This window comes from Leucopleurus acutus (assembly GCF_964270905.1).
Source record: "Leucopleurus acutus genome assembly, chromosome: 8".
Lineage (NCBI taxonomy): Eukaryota > Metazoa > Chordata > Mammalia > Artiodactyla > Delphinidae > Leucopleurus > Leucopleurus acutus.
The window spans coordinates 6405010-6422578 of NC_139151.1; positions in this window are offsets into that span (position 1 = coordinate 6405010).

Below are 17569 nucleotides of genomic sequence, written 5' to 3' on the forward strand. Positions count from 1 at the left end.
GGAGGTTCTGGACACCCCTTCAGGTGAAAGAAGAATGTGAGTTCTCAGTCCTCGTTTTTGTTTTCCACTCAGCCGCCGTGGGACACGGTCCCCCCCTCCCTCCTTGCTGTGCTTTCTTCCCTGGGCTGTCAGGATGCCCTCCCTCTGGGCCCCCTCCCGCCTCACTGGTCTCCACTCAGCCTCTCTGAGCTTCCTGTTGACTTTGGAGGGTCCCCAGCTCTCTTTTCAATCCTCCTCTCCTCCTCGGTGAATCCAGCCAGTCTCACGGCTTCGGAAGCATCTAGAGCTGGCCACCGCACACTGATAGCCCCAACCCAACGTCCCTCTGAATCCAGGTGCACGTGGAACTCACAACATGGATGTCTCGGAATTCCTGTGGCCACAACCGGACGCTGGTTCTCCCGACATAGCTTCTCCCTGCTTCTGGGTCTGAGCCGAGGTCTTCAAGAGCCCTGCTAACACCTCTGGTTCTCCTGACCCACATTCAGCGGGTCAGCTGAATGTTGCCTCTACTCCTAAGCTCTGTCCAGTGCCCTGCTGCCGTGCGTCCCCTGCATCTCCGCCACCCTCAGGCTGAGCCCCATCTCCTCTTGCTTGGAGCCCGACCAGGGCCTCCTCGCCACCTCCCCGCTCGGCCCCTGCTGGTGGCCTCACGGAGGAAGCCAGATTGGAAGGACATCCGCTCTCTTCCTCACCTTCCTCCAGTCTTTGCCCAAATGTCGCCTCCACAGCCAATCTGCCCTGACCATTCTACGTGAACTGGCAACAGCCCCGTCGCCCCGCTCCCCCATCCCTACCACGCGCTTTTATTTGCCTCGGGTGCTTAAGTCGTTATTATCTTTTTTTAAAGAAAATTTTATTTTTCTTTTCAATCAAATTGGCTTTTTTATGGAAGTATAGTTGATTTACAATGTTGTGTTAATTTTTGCTGTACAGCAAAGTGACTCGGTTATCCATACATATACATTCTTTTCCAATATGGTTTATCATAGGATATCGAATATAGTTCCCTGTGCTATGCAGTGGGACCTTGTTTATCCATCCTGTATATAAAAGCTTACATCTGCTGATCCCACCCTCCCACTCCATCCCTCCCCCAAGCCCCTCCCCCTTGGCAACCTGCAGTCTCTTCTCTATGTCCGTGATTCTGTTGCTGTTTCGTAAGTAGGTTCATTTGTCCGGTTTTAGATTCCACATTTACATGACATCATATGATATTTGTCTGTCTCTGTCTGACTTACTTCACTTAGTATGATCACCTCTAGTTGCATCCATGTTGCTGCAAATGGCATTCACTACCACTCTCCCTCACCGGGAGCGGCGGGACCTTTGTCGCCCAGTCCCGAGAGCCTGGTGACACATCGCAGACGCTCTGTAGTGGACGGAGCTTTGCTGCTTTTGGAGGCTGGCGTCTTCTCACCCACAGGTCGTGGCCAAACACCACGTCTTGAGGGAGCATTCCCGATAGAGCAGGATCTCCCTCCCCCGGCCCCCCCAGTGCTCTCTGCCAGGCCTTTCCTTCAGGTCTGTTGTCACAACTTGTAAGTTCACATTCACGGGTCTGCTCACGCGTTTGTTGTCTGCCTCCCCAGCTGTGACCCCGTTACAGCGTGTTGGCTTTGTTCTCTGTGGTATTCACGGTCCCTGGCACAGGCCTGCAGAGAGTGGACTCCTGATACATTTTGGTTGAGTGAATGTGAGCACACGTTTCAGGTGTCATCTTATTTGATGTGAGGCTCAGGGAGGTATTTGGCCCACAGGCATAGAACCAGGTGGACGAGCCAAGCTTGAATCTAGGTCTGTCTAACGTGTGTGCGTGTCTGTGTGTGTGTCTAACGTGTGTGCGTGTCTGTGTGTGTCTAACATGTGTGCATGTCTGTGTGTGTCTAACGTGTGTGTGTCTAACGTGTGTGCGTGTCTGTGTGTGTCTAACGTGTGTGCGTGTGTGTCTAACGTGTGTGTGTGTCTGTGTCTAACGTGTGTGCGTGTCTGTGTGTGTCTAACGTGTGTGCGTGTCTGTGTGTGTCTAACGTGTGTGCGTGTGTGTCTAACGTGTGTGCGTGTCTGTGTGTGTCTAACGTGTGTGCGTGTCTGTGTGTGTCTAACGTGTGTGCGTGTGTGTCTAACGTGTGTGCGTGTCTGTGTCTAATGTGTGTGCGTGTCTGTGTGTGTCTAACGTGTGTGCGTGTCTGTGTGTGTCTAACGTGTGTGCGTGTGTGTCTAACGTGTGTGCGTGTCTGTGTCTAACGTGTGTGCGTGTCTGTGTGTGTCTAACGTGTGTGCGTGTCTGTGTGTGTCTAACGTGTGTGCGTGTGTGTCTAACGTGTGTGCGTGTCTGTGTCTAACGTGTGTGCGTGTCTGTGTGTGTCTAACGTGTGTGCGTGTCTGTGTGTGTCTAACGTGTGTGCGTGTGTGTCTAACGTGTGTGCGTGTCTGTGTCTAACGTGTGTGCGTGTCTGTGTGTGTCTAACGTGTGTGCGTGTCTGTGTGTGTCTAACGTGTGTGCGTGTGTGTCTAACGTGTGTGCGTGTCTGTGTCTAACGTGTGTGCATGTCTGTGTGTGTCTAACGTGTGTGCGTGTCTGTGTGTGTCTAACGTGTGTGCGTGTGTGTCTAACGTGTGTGCGTGTCTGTGTGTGTCTCCCCGGTGTTGCACTGTGCAGGCAGCTGCATCCCTGTGTAGGGAGGGCTGTCCATCCACGGCTGGCTTCTCCGGTGGCCCCGGCCCAGTAAACACTGCCAGAAGAGACTCCTTCCCTACGCTTTGGGTTCTTTCTCAAGAAACCTACTCTGGAGGCCCGGTGCCCAGCTCTGTGAGGTCCCGTGACTACCTGCTGCCCTCTCAGCCCCACCAAACCCACAGCCTCCAAGGAGACAAAGGTCTAGAAGTCCCACCTCTTTGGGCACCGAGCACACGGCCTTGGGAGGCTGGGGACAGAGGCAGCCACCTGAGCCTCTTCCAACCACGCGATTCATCCTGTCCAGATCCTGCGGCCCAGGAGGAGCCAGCTGCCCTCACCCCGTGATGCGAGCCCACCGTGGGCACAGCTGAGAGGCCCCAACGGTCCCCGTTCCTTCCCGCCCACAGCAGGTGTCAGGCTCACACCTGCGTCCCACAAGGATCCGAGACTCTTTTCTACAGGAAGGGAGAGGGTGAAGAGGGTGCACAGCGGGGGTTTCAGAAGCAGCAGGAAGGACACTGGCTGCCCTCCCCTCCCTGGCCAAGGGCAGAGAGACTGGGGGAGACGAGCCCCTTACCCCGTGCCCAAGGTCCGGCGCAGAGCTCTCACCTCACAGCAGCCCCCGGAGCCGTTTCTCCAGGTGGGCCTGGGCCTGTCCCTGGACTTCACGGGTGGCCCCCAGGCACCCCGGGTGAGTGGCAGTCACCATGCCACCTGCGACAGGGCGGCTCCCCAGGGCTCGCAGCAGGACTGGGACAATGACAGGCACTTGGGTTCAGAAATTGTGGCAAATCCAGGGATCTGCTGACTATTGCCCGACCCTGCGGGTGATGCCTGGCCTGATACACGGAAGCTGAGGGCTTGTCTTTTGTCTCCCTGGGTAGGCAGGTGAGAGTAAAATGGTAAATTAAATAGACTCATTTAAAAAATTATTATCCATGACGCTTTTCCCCCAGTTACAACGTGGGAGCCCCCAGTATGACCCATTTGACATTAAGCCACTTTCCTCTCCCAAGCTGAGCTGGTTCTGCTTAACTAGTAGTAGATACGCTTTGCTCGTCAGTAACACTACGGAGAACCAAGCCCAGGTCCAGGTTTCCATGCTTAGTGGCTGGGAAAGAGTGAGGCGGGGGCTCAGGAGCTGCGAGCACAGCCCAACTTAGTCTTCACTGCTTCCCAGCTTGGCCCACGTGAGTGCACGCACACACACACACACACACGTACACACACATACACGCACGCACACACAGACTAAATTTGCATCAGGCAATCCCTAAAGCAGACAGTTCAATGCTGTCGCTTATTCTATCAAATAAATATAGATCTATAAATAGACCTCCCTCTTTGCCATGGAAAGTGACAAGTGTGCAGAAATTATTTCACTCACAAGCCAAACGCTGGCTGGCTTCACAGCGTTAGTGTGGGTGTGGCATCTCCTGGATCCTGGGCGCTCAGGCAGATTCCATGAGGGTTTACAACTGAGTTGGGATTGTTTCTTCACCTGAATTGGCTTTTGGTTTCATCTGGGGGGATAAAATCTTAATCGATGTAATTTTAATTAAACTCTTCCCAGAGTGCTACCGATACCAACTGGCATCTACTGAGAGAGAGAAAGAGGGGGCGGGGAGAGAGAAAAAAAGAAGGAAGGAAAGAGGGAGGGTGGGAGGGAGGGAGGAAGGAGGAGAGAAGAAAGAAAGAGGAAGGAGGAGAGAAGAAAGAAAAGAGCGCTGCTTCCCTTTGGCTCCGTTCTGTGCTCAGGACGAGCCCACAAACCATGACAAGGGCACACATTTCCGGTTCCCGGTTCTGCTCTGACCATCCCAGACTTGGCATCCACCCAGCTGTGTCCACAGACTAGACAGGTCAGCCTCCACGGCCTTCTGAGCCCATCACAAATTCTGATGGACATGACCCGTGGAATCTAGTGTCAGCCCAAACCTGCGAGGGCCATTCTGCCCAAACAGAGAGTGAGCACACAGACCCACAAGGAACTGGATCCAGGGGAAGGGCCACAGCTCACCACCCCCAGCCCCCTGTCAGCCTTGCGCTACGGACTCCCCTCAGGCCCGCCCGCACACACCTGTGCTTGCAGCTGGGTCCCCGGGCCATCTCTGTTCTGAGCTAGTCCCAAGGTGGCACTGAGTATCGCCTGTTTTAAGGCAGTATTACGTCTTGAGGCCAAAAGCGTGCGTCAAGGGAGGCCAGCAGACACACCATGGGTGAGCGCTCTGTGCCGTGAACGGCAGGGTCACAGGTCCTCTCGCCTGTTGTTCCAACCGTCCCTTGGCACCAAGAGACTGCCTTGGTTTTTTTTTTTTTTTTTTTTTGGGACTGATCCGGCACTTGGCCGCACAGACCGCAGGCCTCTCCTAGAGAGAGGAGGTGCCCCTGGCCGCCTCTTCCCCTGGGGGGCTGGATCGAGCTCTCTGTGCCCCCAGCCCCCAGCTAGGTCTTGTACACGAGCTCTGAGTCTCAGCGCCCAGCGCGGCTAGCTATGCGGGCTCTGCCCAGATCGGCCCCTCGGCTGCCCTCCAGCACTGAGCTGCACTTGAGCCTGACCCCCAGCTGCTGAGCTGAGCCCCAGGCAGCCTCCCCGACTGCATCACCCCAGGCTTCCTCCTCTTTCCTCCGTCTGCCTTGATTGTCAGGCCCAGCAGCTATTGCACCAATGCTCGTTCACTTTAGAACAGCTCGAACCTCCTGGGTGAGAAGAAACACGGGGTCAGAGAGGTGAAATGTCTTGCCCAGGACCCTGGGCTGGTTGGAAGCATAGGCTGGACGGTGCCTACTAGGTCTTTAGACCTTGTGTCTGTGAGTTTCCCCCCTGGACCAGCAAACTCCCACGTCTGTGCCACACGAACCCGTGGGCGCCCCGCGAGTAGACAGAACCCAGAGCCAACCTCGACCCTAAGTCAGACGCCGACCTCCCCACCCTCTGCTCCCCACGCGGCTGTTCCTGCCAACCCGGGACCACGTATCTGACATCTCTGCCCGCATCTCACCAGCCTGCTCTTGCAGGTGGCAATTTGCATGGGGGGGTGTACCCTCTCCCGTGAGGTTTTGCCTATGTGAGTCTCTTTTCTGCTCTTGGGAGACGAGCAAGAGATTTTCTTTCTGCCTCTTTAAAAAGAAAGAAAAACAAGACCCCAGTAACTCCCTGCTCAGATGCAGGCCTTAAGGTGTTTCAAAGCCTCCCTGGTCTATTTCTGGCCTATTGTCGTAGGGGTCTGAGAGGAAGGCCTGATGGTAGTTCTTTGCTTTCAAGGCAGAAACAGAACATTGTTTCTCCAGGCTTTGATTTAATGGCCAAAAACAGTTATAGGAAACTGTTCAGCAGATGTTTTATGAAACTCAGAAAAAAATTGGGTCTTTGAGAGGGGCTATTTTTAGACTAATGCTTCCTACCATTGGGGGTTTGGTGCTCACAAAGGGAACAGAAAATGGGAGAGAGAGACAGAGGGGTGGAGAGAGCTTTGAACATTTAGACAATCACGTTTTATTTTTTCTTCCATTTTCACCCTGAATTAAATGTACCTGGGAATCCATGGAGGATGGAATACGGAGGTGGTTCCAGGGAGGAAGGGTGCACTTTACTGTGTCCCTTCTAAAATGTGTCCCAAGTTTGCTGGGTGCAAGGAAAACCTCTATGTTTTGTCATTTCCCCAGCTCCTTCTTGGAGCAACACGGAAATGCTTTCTTCCTTGCCCACTTCGCTTCCTTGTGTCCCTTTGCCTGAATTAACCTTTCCTCCTCTATCCCACCCCTGCTTTCCTTCCCCTTCTGCCTCTTTTACCTATTTCACTCTAAGGTCTCATTCACACTCAGGCCAGGCGCTTCCTCCTCCAGGAAGCCTTCCCTGAACTCTCCAGGGTGGATTGCTGGGCCTCCTCTGTGATACACTGCCCGTATTTCAAACACTGCATTTACTGCCTGGCTTTACAATCTATTTATGTGTCTAGCTCCTTCCTCAGGCTGTCAGCTCCACGAGGGCTGGGGGCTCTGTCTTAATTACCTTGTTGTCCTCAGTATCTAGCCCCGTTTAGTTCAATACCATGTAGAGAATAAATGTTTCTTGAGCAGAGGGATTGATGAAGAATAAAGGGAGTGGGCAAGCAAGGGAATTTTATCCAGTTGAAAAGATTTTACTTTACCTACAGAAGCAGAAATGAATCTGTTTTGGTCTTTGCTGTTCAAGTAGAACTAAAATCTGTTACTACTATAATGTAATAAAGTAATGATTATACTTCGAAGTGGTTATTACGATTTCCAGGAAACTAAGTCTTTGGGACAATAAACAAAAGAGTTGATGTGACAGTGATCAGCTTCAGATAGTTAATTAAAACCTTTGGTTTTCTCCACTCTATGGGAGGGAATCATATTTAAGAAAGCCTCAGATGGCTTGGTCCAGGTAGGATGCCCAGTGAGGGCACAGAAAAGGAAGGTGGGGAAACTAAAAGCAAACTTTTCCTCCTTTCTGGGGCCACTTCCAGTTGGAACAAGAGGACAAGCATGGCCCCAGGTGAGGAACAAATAACCTTCCACGTTCCCCTTTGTCCTGAGACCTTTGGCCGGTGTCTCAAAGTCAGGTGAACAGAATGAAGGCCAACGGCTTCTAACTTTCTGCAAAGTCCTGGAACTCAGCCCAGGAAAAATGAGGTTTTCCCTTGATTTGACCTCGTCATTCATCACGGTCTCCCTTGTTTCTCAGGACCTTATTGAGCACTTTCCAGAGAGCTGGCGGAGGTTGAGGCAAGCTCTGCTATCTGAAAAAGCATCATCATCACCTGTGTGAGGGCCCATGGCCACATCAGTGCACTCTGGGCAAACGCGTTAGAGTTTCCTGGAGGCTGGACCCCGGCAGAGCACCCTTTCGTGTGCCAGGGCCCTGGGTGAATGTTTCCATATCCTTTTTTATCCTTAGAGCTATCATTTTTTTTGAACACTTAAAATGCACTAGAAAATGATCTCACTTATCTTCTTTATTTAAGACTGTTTTAAAAAGCACATAATATAATTTTTTTCCTTATTAATAAGGAATGTTATCTTCTGTGTCTTCAATTATCTTCTATATCTTCAAGAACTGGTTTCTATTCTTACCCTGTTTTCCGGATGAGGAAACCTGAGTGGCTAGAGAGGTTGAGGAAACGTGCCCAGAGTCACCCAGTAGGTGAATGAAATGCTGGGACTGGGCTGACACCATCGATTTCAGTGTCTCAGTGGGTCCTGACCAAGGTCCCTGGGAAGCTCTCTCTCGTGGAACCCTCCCTTTCCAATCTTTGCACACTCCTTCAGACAATCTATTTCTAACTCTCCCCAAGGTTCTCTGCCCTCTTCTAGGACAATTCATGGCATTTCTTTATTCTGACTTCTAAATTCTGCAGGCAAAGACAGAGACCTTCCCTGCTAAAGGAAAGTAGCTTCAAAGAGGAAGACATGCAGAAAAATATGAAATGTCAGTGGCTTTGAAAGGCTATTTTCTAGAAACAGGACAAGGGCATATGAGGCAGACCTAGCAAAGTCTATTCCAGTGGAGGTAGCTTTCCCCAGGGCATTGCCAACCTAGTTTATTCACATCCTACTTATGGGCTATGATCGAGCCACTGGGACAGAGCTTAGGGGATAGTTGTGGAGCACTTCCGTACCAGTCGGGCCGGGCTTGGTGACACCGTGGTGACAAGGGCCAAACCTCAGTGCTTCAAGCTACACTTCCAACCAGGCTACTGGAGCATCACAGGTTGGCAGGGAATTTGTGCCATGGCATCTGAGTCACTCTGGGCCCCTGGCTGCTCCGCAGCTGTCACCTGACACACGTGCAAGAGAAAAGCAGAATGGCTGAAACTCTTCAGGCGTTCTCCGGGTTTCTGCCAGAGGGCTCTAATTTCATCACTGAAAGCAAGTCCTAAGGCGACTCCCAATTTCCAGGGTGCAGGGAAGTGAGATTCTACCTCGTGCCCAGATTGGGAAAGAACTGCCCTCTATATTTGGTGAATAAATTGGATGTACTTCATTTTAGGTTAGGTATTGATGAACAAAGTCCCAATCCTGTCCTCAGAAGCTTTGTATGGTGTTGGGGAACGAGGACTTATCACACATCAAATAGTTAAGGACATCATGAGTGGGTATAAAATAATATATCCTGGTAAACCATGGGGCACGGGGGATAGTAGGTTTTAGATACAGTGTTTCAGGCCCCAAGGAAGCAAATGAAGAGAATTTGATCGGTACAAAATGCCCTAGGTAATGCGATGTTCAAATAGAAAAAGCAATTATACAAATTTTGGAGATGAAAGGGTTCTTCCAGATTTAGTATCCCTAACTCTTCCTGCCCCTAACTCTGTACAAGCCTCCACTAAAAATGTAGATCATCTTCTTCCTTGTTCCTCTGATAAACGTCCATCTCTAAGAACAGATCTGACTTTATCTTTTATTTTCAGTTCTTATAAAATATCTGGAACCCAGTTGTTGTTTGGATGAGTTAATCCTGCTGAGCCCATCGTGTAACAGGTTTCTTACACCAAAGAGTGTGAGGACCACCCAACATAGAGTCACCAGCATCGTCAGCTGGGCTCCAAGGAGACTTTCTTGGGGGAAGGGTCTCTGCATTTCTGTCCTTTCCCAAGCAGACCGGCTTGCTCTAACTCAGCTCCGCCGCACACCTTCTGTTCCTTGGGCATCTTCTTACCTACACCTCTCACCTGGCTATCCTGGGAAGAAAATACCATCTTCTTCTGCTATTGCTTCAGCAACATCAATTATTCAGAACAGACATTCTTCCCCTGCTCGCATCAAGGTCAGCATGGCCAGGGGTCCAAAAACACTGAGATTTTAAAGCTGGGAGGGCCCTAGAGGGACCTACCACCCAGCACTGTTGTTTCCTTTTGCAGAAACTGAGGCTTAGAGAGCTTAGGAGACCCTCCCAGGGCTTCCTAGAACTGACTGGGAAATCTGGGCTTGAACCTAGGTCTTATGAATCACCTTTCATGCTCTTCATACGCTGTATTTACAGATGTGTATTTGTGTTTAGACTTTCAATAAATTTTACATTGATACCTGAGGCCTCATATTTTCCCCTTTATATCAAGATAATGTTCAAAGCAATGCAGAAATGATCAAAGGAAATCAAAAAGTGTGGTTTATGTGCAAGGAGAAGAATAATCCTATGCCCAACATGAACGTGAGATCTCATAGAAACCTGTTCACCTGCATGAACGACACCAGTGCCGCAGGGAGAGGATCTTGAAATCCACCAGATGAAGTGGACCACCACGTCAGGAGGGCGTGAGTGGGCAGGTGCTGATTGTCATTAGAGATTCTCTAGTTCACCCATCGTTCAGAGTTTTGGTAGAAAACACGCTAAAAAAAGAAAGAGAGAGTAGAGCAATGGAAGCCGTGGTGAGGGTCAGGTGAGGACCAAGGCGGGTAGGAAAGGAGGACAGGTAACTCCCAGAAGCGAGGGCAGAGTTAAAATTACATGATGGATGACAGCAATGATACTGCCTCTCACTTCTCTTCTCTGAAAGCACTGCTCTTCCAAAAATAAGCCAAGAGCAGAAAGACAGTATCATATTGTGGTCAATAATATGGGTTGAAGAGTCAGACTAACTTGAATTTGAATTCATATTTGCTTGGATGTGACCTCAGGCAAATTATTTAACCTCTTGTAGCCTCATTTGTTTTTCTTTCAGCAAAATGGGAATAATAATAATAAAATCTCCCCGAGGGGCTGTTAAATGAGATAATGCAGGTCAAATGTTTAGCTCAGGGCTGGACAAGTAGTAAGTACGCAGTGAGTGTTAGCTGTTATTAATATCAACAATGTAGTTATTAGGAGGGAAAATTCTTGAATTTGAGCTGAGACGTTACTCACCTTGGCCACTCGCATACTAATGAACCCAGAATCTTCGTGTCTTTTTTCCTCCCCCTCCTCTCTGATAAACTTGAGCTCCTCTTCACCCAGTCTTAATTAATTAAAATTTTGTTGAGTGTTTTAAGTGTTGGTCACAATCAAAGGCAAATGAGACAATTTACTTGTCCATAAGGAGCTCTGTGAGTTAGGACCAATTTAGGAACTTCATGAGCTGATATCATTTTCTTCATTTCTGATCAGGCATGCATCTGATGTGACGTGAGGAGGAATATGCAATACACCTAAGGTCTTATGAGGGTTGTCAGAGCTGCAACTTCAGCTCCCTGATAGCAGATGAGGTTCCAAGAGCCTTGCATGGGAGTGCAAGCTTGGCTTGAAGAAAACCTCCACTGCACACCTAGGTGAGACTCTATTTCCTGTTTTTTGAAGCCGTGCTTGCTGTAACCTCGGCTGAATAACCCCCTAAACAGCCATTAGACCAGGAAGCATTTTTAGGGCCTCTATCCTGTCCTGGCAGAGAGATGGGATCAGATGAGCTAACGGGTCTTTCCATGGCGAACTGCTTTGACAGCTGCCATGTCAGTAATGGCAGGAGCATCAAAAAGTGAGCTGTCCAGTGTGAGAAAGGTTGACTTTTACTTTCCATCAGCACAGGAAAATGAGGTATCAAGGCATCCAGGTTTAATCTGTTCACGTGGAAGTTAAAATTAGAATGGGAGGTATTCAAACCCACCTGTTCTAGGATGTGTAGCCAACTCACGACCAGAGGGGATAAGTAACAAAAAACAAAATGATACACAATAATAATATAAAAATAAACCCCTTGGAGTTATATTTTAGGTCTGCAGGGAAGACACGTAGTCCAACACCTCCATTGTTTTGGTGGCAGGGCTTCAGTGAAGTAGAAGATCTGAATGGTGCTGAGGCGTCCTTGAGTGTTTGTAAAAAAGGAAGTAGTCATTGTGATGAGATCTAGTGCCCCAGCTCTGTGTGGGGAAGACAGGGCTCAAGTCTCCCCTCTAGCAAGTGTCCCCCCAGACCTTAACTTCCAGCCAAGTGGCTAGAATTTCTGTTGTCAAGCACTTGTCTTCTGGTCGCATAATGATATCTGCTGGTAAAGTGGCCTGGGGCAAAGACCAGAAAACAAGATGGCCAAGGAACAGAGTATAGTCCTATCTGTGCAAATCGGCTATGACTTGAATCAAATCTGAGCTTTGATGTCATTATTTATTAAATGGAGAAAATATGGGCTTGCCCCCAACATTTACCTGGAAGACAAATGAATTAAAATTGCGAGCACTTTGAACCTGGACAGGAATTGACACACGGATGAAATGATTGGCCTCCCTCTCTTTCAAACCCACAGTCTTGTCTCTTTTTCTTGCCCGGACTGTAGGATGTCTGGCTGCCTCTTTTTGCTTCATTTGGCTGAAGGGTAACTGGGGAGGGCAGGTTTGACCTCAGAGAGAGTATCCAGCCCACAGATGTGGGTGGCATACGATGGAGCCAGGAGAACGATTGCTCTTGTTGGCTCCCTTTCTCTATTCCCAGCTCCCTCCAGGGGACCATTTTCTCATCTCCTTCCCAGTTTGGGGGGAGTGCATAGACACTGCAGAGAGGTTGCCCCTTTCATTAGCCAGACCACAGGGGATCCAGCTGTGGGGTCACCTTTTCTTACTCTTTCTGGCCTCCTGGGAAGAGAATGGGCGTCGGGCGCATTTTAAAGCCATTTCTATTAAATTGATGCTGCAAGTCAATGGGAAGCCTGCACTCAGCTTTCCAGGCGGGGGTTTGCCAAGGAACAAAGATCTGATTCATACTAACTCATTGACTGCCTTATTTGTAATTTTCCCCTTAATATTATAAATGCAGGCAACCAGGAATGCAGGCTTCCCAGATGAGGATTTGCACAAATCATTTTTGTTTTCTATTTTCTGTATATTTCCTGTCCACCCCCATCCCTGGCCCAGTGCACCCGTGGAAACGCCATCACTCTCAGGAGGGGAACTGGAGAGCCCTTTGTTTAGAGGAGAAGGGGGAGGAGTTCTGCAGGGCACCTTTACTGTCTTCTCAGAGCCCAGGGCAGTAGAATGGCTGTTACTCAAAGTCTGCTGACAAATGATTAGAATCCAGGTTTTTGAGAAAGGAGGCTGAGGCTGGCTGCAGGTCCCTGTGTGGGGAGCTCCCCATCTAACACCCCCCCCCCCCCACAAACAACATGTTTCCAGGTGTGCTCTGAGTTGTGTGGGTGGCTGGCTGCAGGGTGTTCAGTAAGTCAGTAGCTTCCTCAGAAGACCTTCACACAGAAGTTTGATTCTGCCACAGGGGGCTTTGGAGCTGTTGACTTAGAAATCTTACCGAGTCATTTAAACATGGGCACATTCATTTGCATGCCTGAAATTCAGAAGAGCTACCCTGCTCTTCTCCACAATTCCTGGCTCATATAAGCTGTAGGAAACACTGGCAGTGCTTCCTATAGCTTAGGATTTGCGACTCTCATCCCCTTGGGACCCTGAATAAAGGAGTAAAACGCTATGGGCAAAGACCCCATCGAAGGGTGGGAGCACGGAGGCGTAGAAATTTGTTAAAAGATTTTTCTAGGATTACTTTTTCTTTTGATTCCAAATTCTGCAGTCTTTCCAAAGGTCCTCATAGCTTCCTTGAACTCCAAATCAGAGAAAAATAAAGGCAAATTTGTATTTTTAGAATTTTCTTGGTCAGATTTTTCTCATCCTGACATACCAAATGTCATAGGGGAAATGGTTACAGGCCAGCATCTTCCAGTACAAATGGTCTTCTCTTTTAAAAGGTAGAGTTGTTTTTCTTTTTAAGTATAAAAATAATATATTCATGTGACAATGAAAAGTTCAACTAGACAAAATGTTATGAAATAAAATGTGAAAGTCCACATTCTCATCCCACAGCTAGTCACACTCCCAGGAAGTGACAACTACTCATATTTTTAGTTTTTTGGTGGCTAATTCCATGTTATATGTAATACATTTCTGCTATTTCTTGATTTAATCACTTTAAACCATACCAGTTGACCATCAATATAAAATATAAAAAATGTAGCTCACTTACACTACACCCAGCCCCATCAATTTCCCAACGTTTAAATAATTTTTTTAGTTCTTAGTTGTCTTTTAGTTATCATTATAACTTTGAATAATACACCTCAATTTTTAATTTCTTGATTCATCATCTTGGGACAACAACTCTGACCTCATGTCATATGAAATGAAGACATTAGCACGCCTATGTTTCTCTCCACCTTTTCACATACTCTTTACCTCCTAATATCGCCAAAGTTATAATATTTGCATTCAATTTTTATCATAATTAAGTCATTCATGCTTGGTCTACAGATTGATTCTAAAAATTGAAAACCCATTTCTATTCAGATGACTATGTATTCATATTAAGGTGGTTCACCACAGGACCAAGTTGTGTAATTAGACTTTATGGGATGAGGTATAATTCTATGTCACTAAACTTGTGTGCCAATGAAAAATATTGAAAACTTGAAAAATATTCCAAGTTTTAGTATCAAATGAATTCTCTTTCTTATGTTCCATGAATTCTTTAAAATGAGATCACATTCTATTTTTCATAATGACTTTCTTATATAGCTCTTTGTTTTTCCTGGTGTTGCTGATTCCTTTTTTTTCTTATTAGTTAAAGCAGTTTATGTTTTCACCTTTCATCCAAACTTTTAATAATTATGTTACAAGGGAATCTACCTTCTTTTAAAGACATTCTCTTGTTCTATGATTGCTTTTTATACCTACTGTATACCATTCTCCTGGATAAGGTCCACTGTTTCTTGGATCTCATTTTCTTCTCTTTTTTTTTTGTTTCAATTTCTATTTTGCTAAAGTACAGTCAGTCCTCCATATTCATAGGTTCTGCACCCTGAGATTCAACCAAGCTCAGATCCAAAATATTTGGGATAAAAATTCCAGAAAGTTCCAAAAAGAAAAACTTGAATTTGCCACACGCCAGCAAATATTTACATAGCATTTACATTGTGTTTACGACTATATGTGTAGCATTTACATTGTATTAGGTATTGTCAGCAATCTAGAGATGATTTAAAGTATATGCGAGGATGTGCATAATTTATATGCAAATACTGTGCCATTTTAGATAAGGGACTTGAGCATCGGTGGATTTTGGTATCCATGGGGGATCCTGGAACCAATCCCCTGCAGATACTGAAGGGTGACTCTACATCCTATTTCTTCAGAAAGGCTTGATGGGAAGTAAACTTTCACATTCTTTGTATGTCTGAAACTGTTTTTATTTTATTATTATACTTGATTGATAGCTTAGGTATAGAATTTCCAGTTCAAAACAATTTTTCTTCAAAAATTTTAAGATATGACTAATACTTTTTAGCATCCAGTGCTATTAATTTGAAGACTGATGCCAATCTTACTCCCGTTCTTTTGTAGATGACTTGCCTTCATCTTTCTAAAAGCTTTTTGTATCTTCTCTTATCCTTGGCTGAAACTTTGATTTTAAGATTGGTGACTTTCTTCAGTTCTTATAAATTTCTTCTAATAGTTTCTCCCTTTTATTTTCTCTCCTCTATTTTGGGAAAATTTATGAGGTGAATGTTGCACATCCTGGATTGATATTCTATGTCTCTTAACTTTATTATTTGATATTTCATGTCTCTTTACATTTTTTTGTTCTTTGTTCCAAGAGACTTTGACTTTTTTCAGGCATGTTATTGACATTTTTATTGGGCAATCCTATTTTTTTAATTTCAACAATTCATTTATTCATTCACTCATTGGTCAGTCACTTGTTTAGTAAATGTTTGTTGAGCCTTTGGTATGTGCCTGGCATTCTTCTAGGGGATACAGCAATGAACAAAACCTGCAAAGTGTCTTTCCTTTTGATGAGAGAGGAGGTAAACAATAAACAAATGAACAAGTGGATACATAGTATGTCAGATGGAAAGTACTATGGAAAAAATTAAGGCGAAATAAGGTGGATAGGGAATACTGAGGATGGAGATGGATGGTTTTATTTTATAGGATAGTCAGGCTAGACCTCACTGAAGAGTGAACATCTTCATGTGACATGTGTGAAGCAAGGGAGGGAACTTCATGGAACTGCAGCAGGAAGAGCAAGTGCAAAGGCCCTGAGGTAAGAGCTTCCTTGCTCTCTGACCCCTTTCCATAGTAGCCCAAAAAGGCATTTGGGGGGGGAAAATTCATAAATATATCTAAAATTTTAAGATACCCATGTTTTGTTGCATTAGAGACTGTCACGGGATTTGCAACTAACTTTCTAGGCTCTAAAATAAATGAAAACGTATGCATATTTTCAACCAAATAAACCTATACTGAGAAGTTCCTAAGGACCAGGCACCAAGCAAGTTGCTGGAGATACAAAAATAAATAAGTCATAGTCTTTACCCTGAGTGTCAACAAATAACTAATATGTAAGACAGCAAATGCTTATTGGATTTATGGACAAGGTAATTGGGAATGTGAATACCTGATCCCATAGTAATGCTACTGGTGATACCTGATCTTGTAGTGATGCTACTGGTAAGAGGGTAAAGTCTGGCAGGGGAGATTCAGAGAGGAGAGGAGATGAAGATTGAATAAGATTTTGCTAAGGGAAAGGTGAGGAGAGTATTCCAAATGGCAGTGACCATGTGTAATACCCAGAAACAAATAGAGCATTCCCATCAAGAGATTTTATTCAATGCAGTCTAGTTTCTGTAGACCTCAGAGTAGCATAAGCCTATTAATTTAATTTTTCCCTGAAAAAGAAAGCCTAAGAAGAAAGGAGTTATAAGGTAGCAGGACCAGAGGAGGACTCTCAGCAAACAGTCACTATACATGGCTGTCTTCTGATTTTTATCTTTATTTTATCTATTTTTTGGCTGTACCACACAGCTTATGGGATCTCAGTTCCCCTACCAGGGACTGAACCCGGGATCTTGGTAGTGAAAGCATGGAGTCCTAACCACTGGACTGCCCGGGAACTCCCTGATTTTTAAAATATATACTTGCCAAGTATGTGTGGCCTGGGACTGGGGGAGGCATGTGAGACAGAGAACCCGGAACTGGATTAAATATCAGGAGTTTGTGGTCTAACACTGGTGGCTTTGGTCAGATTACTTTCCCATAGTTACATCTACTTGAGTTTGAAACAATTAATTGTATAACATTTCCAAATATCTGAATGTTGTTCCTCTGCTGTGCCAATGCTCACCTTCCTATAACTTCTATCAACTAGGCCTAGTTTGATGCATTTGAAATGAACTACTTCCTCTTCTACATTACAGCCCTTTACATATTTAAAAATAGCAGTAGAGATCATTGTAATAGTGGAATTACATAGAGCTGGATGGAACCTTAGCTATCATCTGGTCCAGTGGAAGAAACTTCTCTACAGCATCCCTGCTGGCTGGTCCTACGGATCCAGTGCTTTTCCAGGCTCTCATTTCTTTTTTGAATGGCTCCACACGTTCAAAAGCTCTCTAAATGCTCAAAAGCACTTCATCATTTTGATCTGAAATATGCTTCCCTGTAATGTTTATCTACTGATCCAAGTTCTGTGACACTTGTCTATTATGCGGCCATTTCAATTCCAACAATGAAATATTATAACGTCTGCTGCAGGGAGACAAGGCAGGATTCATCAGAGCTATCATAAACAAACTCTTCAGTCCCTTTCATATGCAAAGCATTTCACTTTCAAAGCATTTTCTGTCTCTATTATCTCATTTTATTTTTCAGCATCTCAATGAGAAAAGACCGTAGGCAACAGCACGGAGAGATGCCTAGTTCCGTGAAGATTACTGCTACGTTTAGTAACAAGGATGGGGGGGAAATAATCAAGAAGGAAGGTGCTCAGTGTTCTGATGCCGCCACTCTTTGGAATCCTGCTTGCTGTTACGTGGGAATATCAGCGCCTCAAGATAATGCAGTGCGCCAGGGCTTCTCCTCACTCTGCTCCTGTTTCACACCAGAGTCACAAGTCTCTGGGATCAG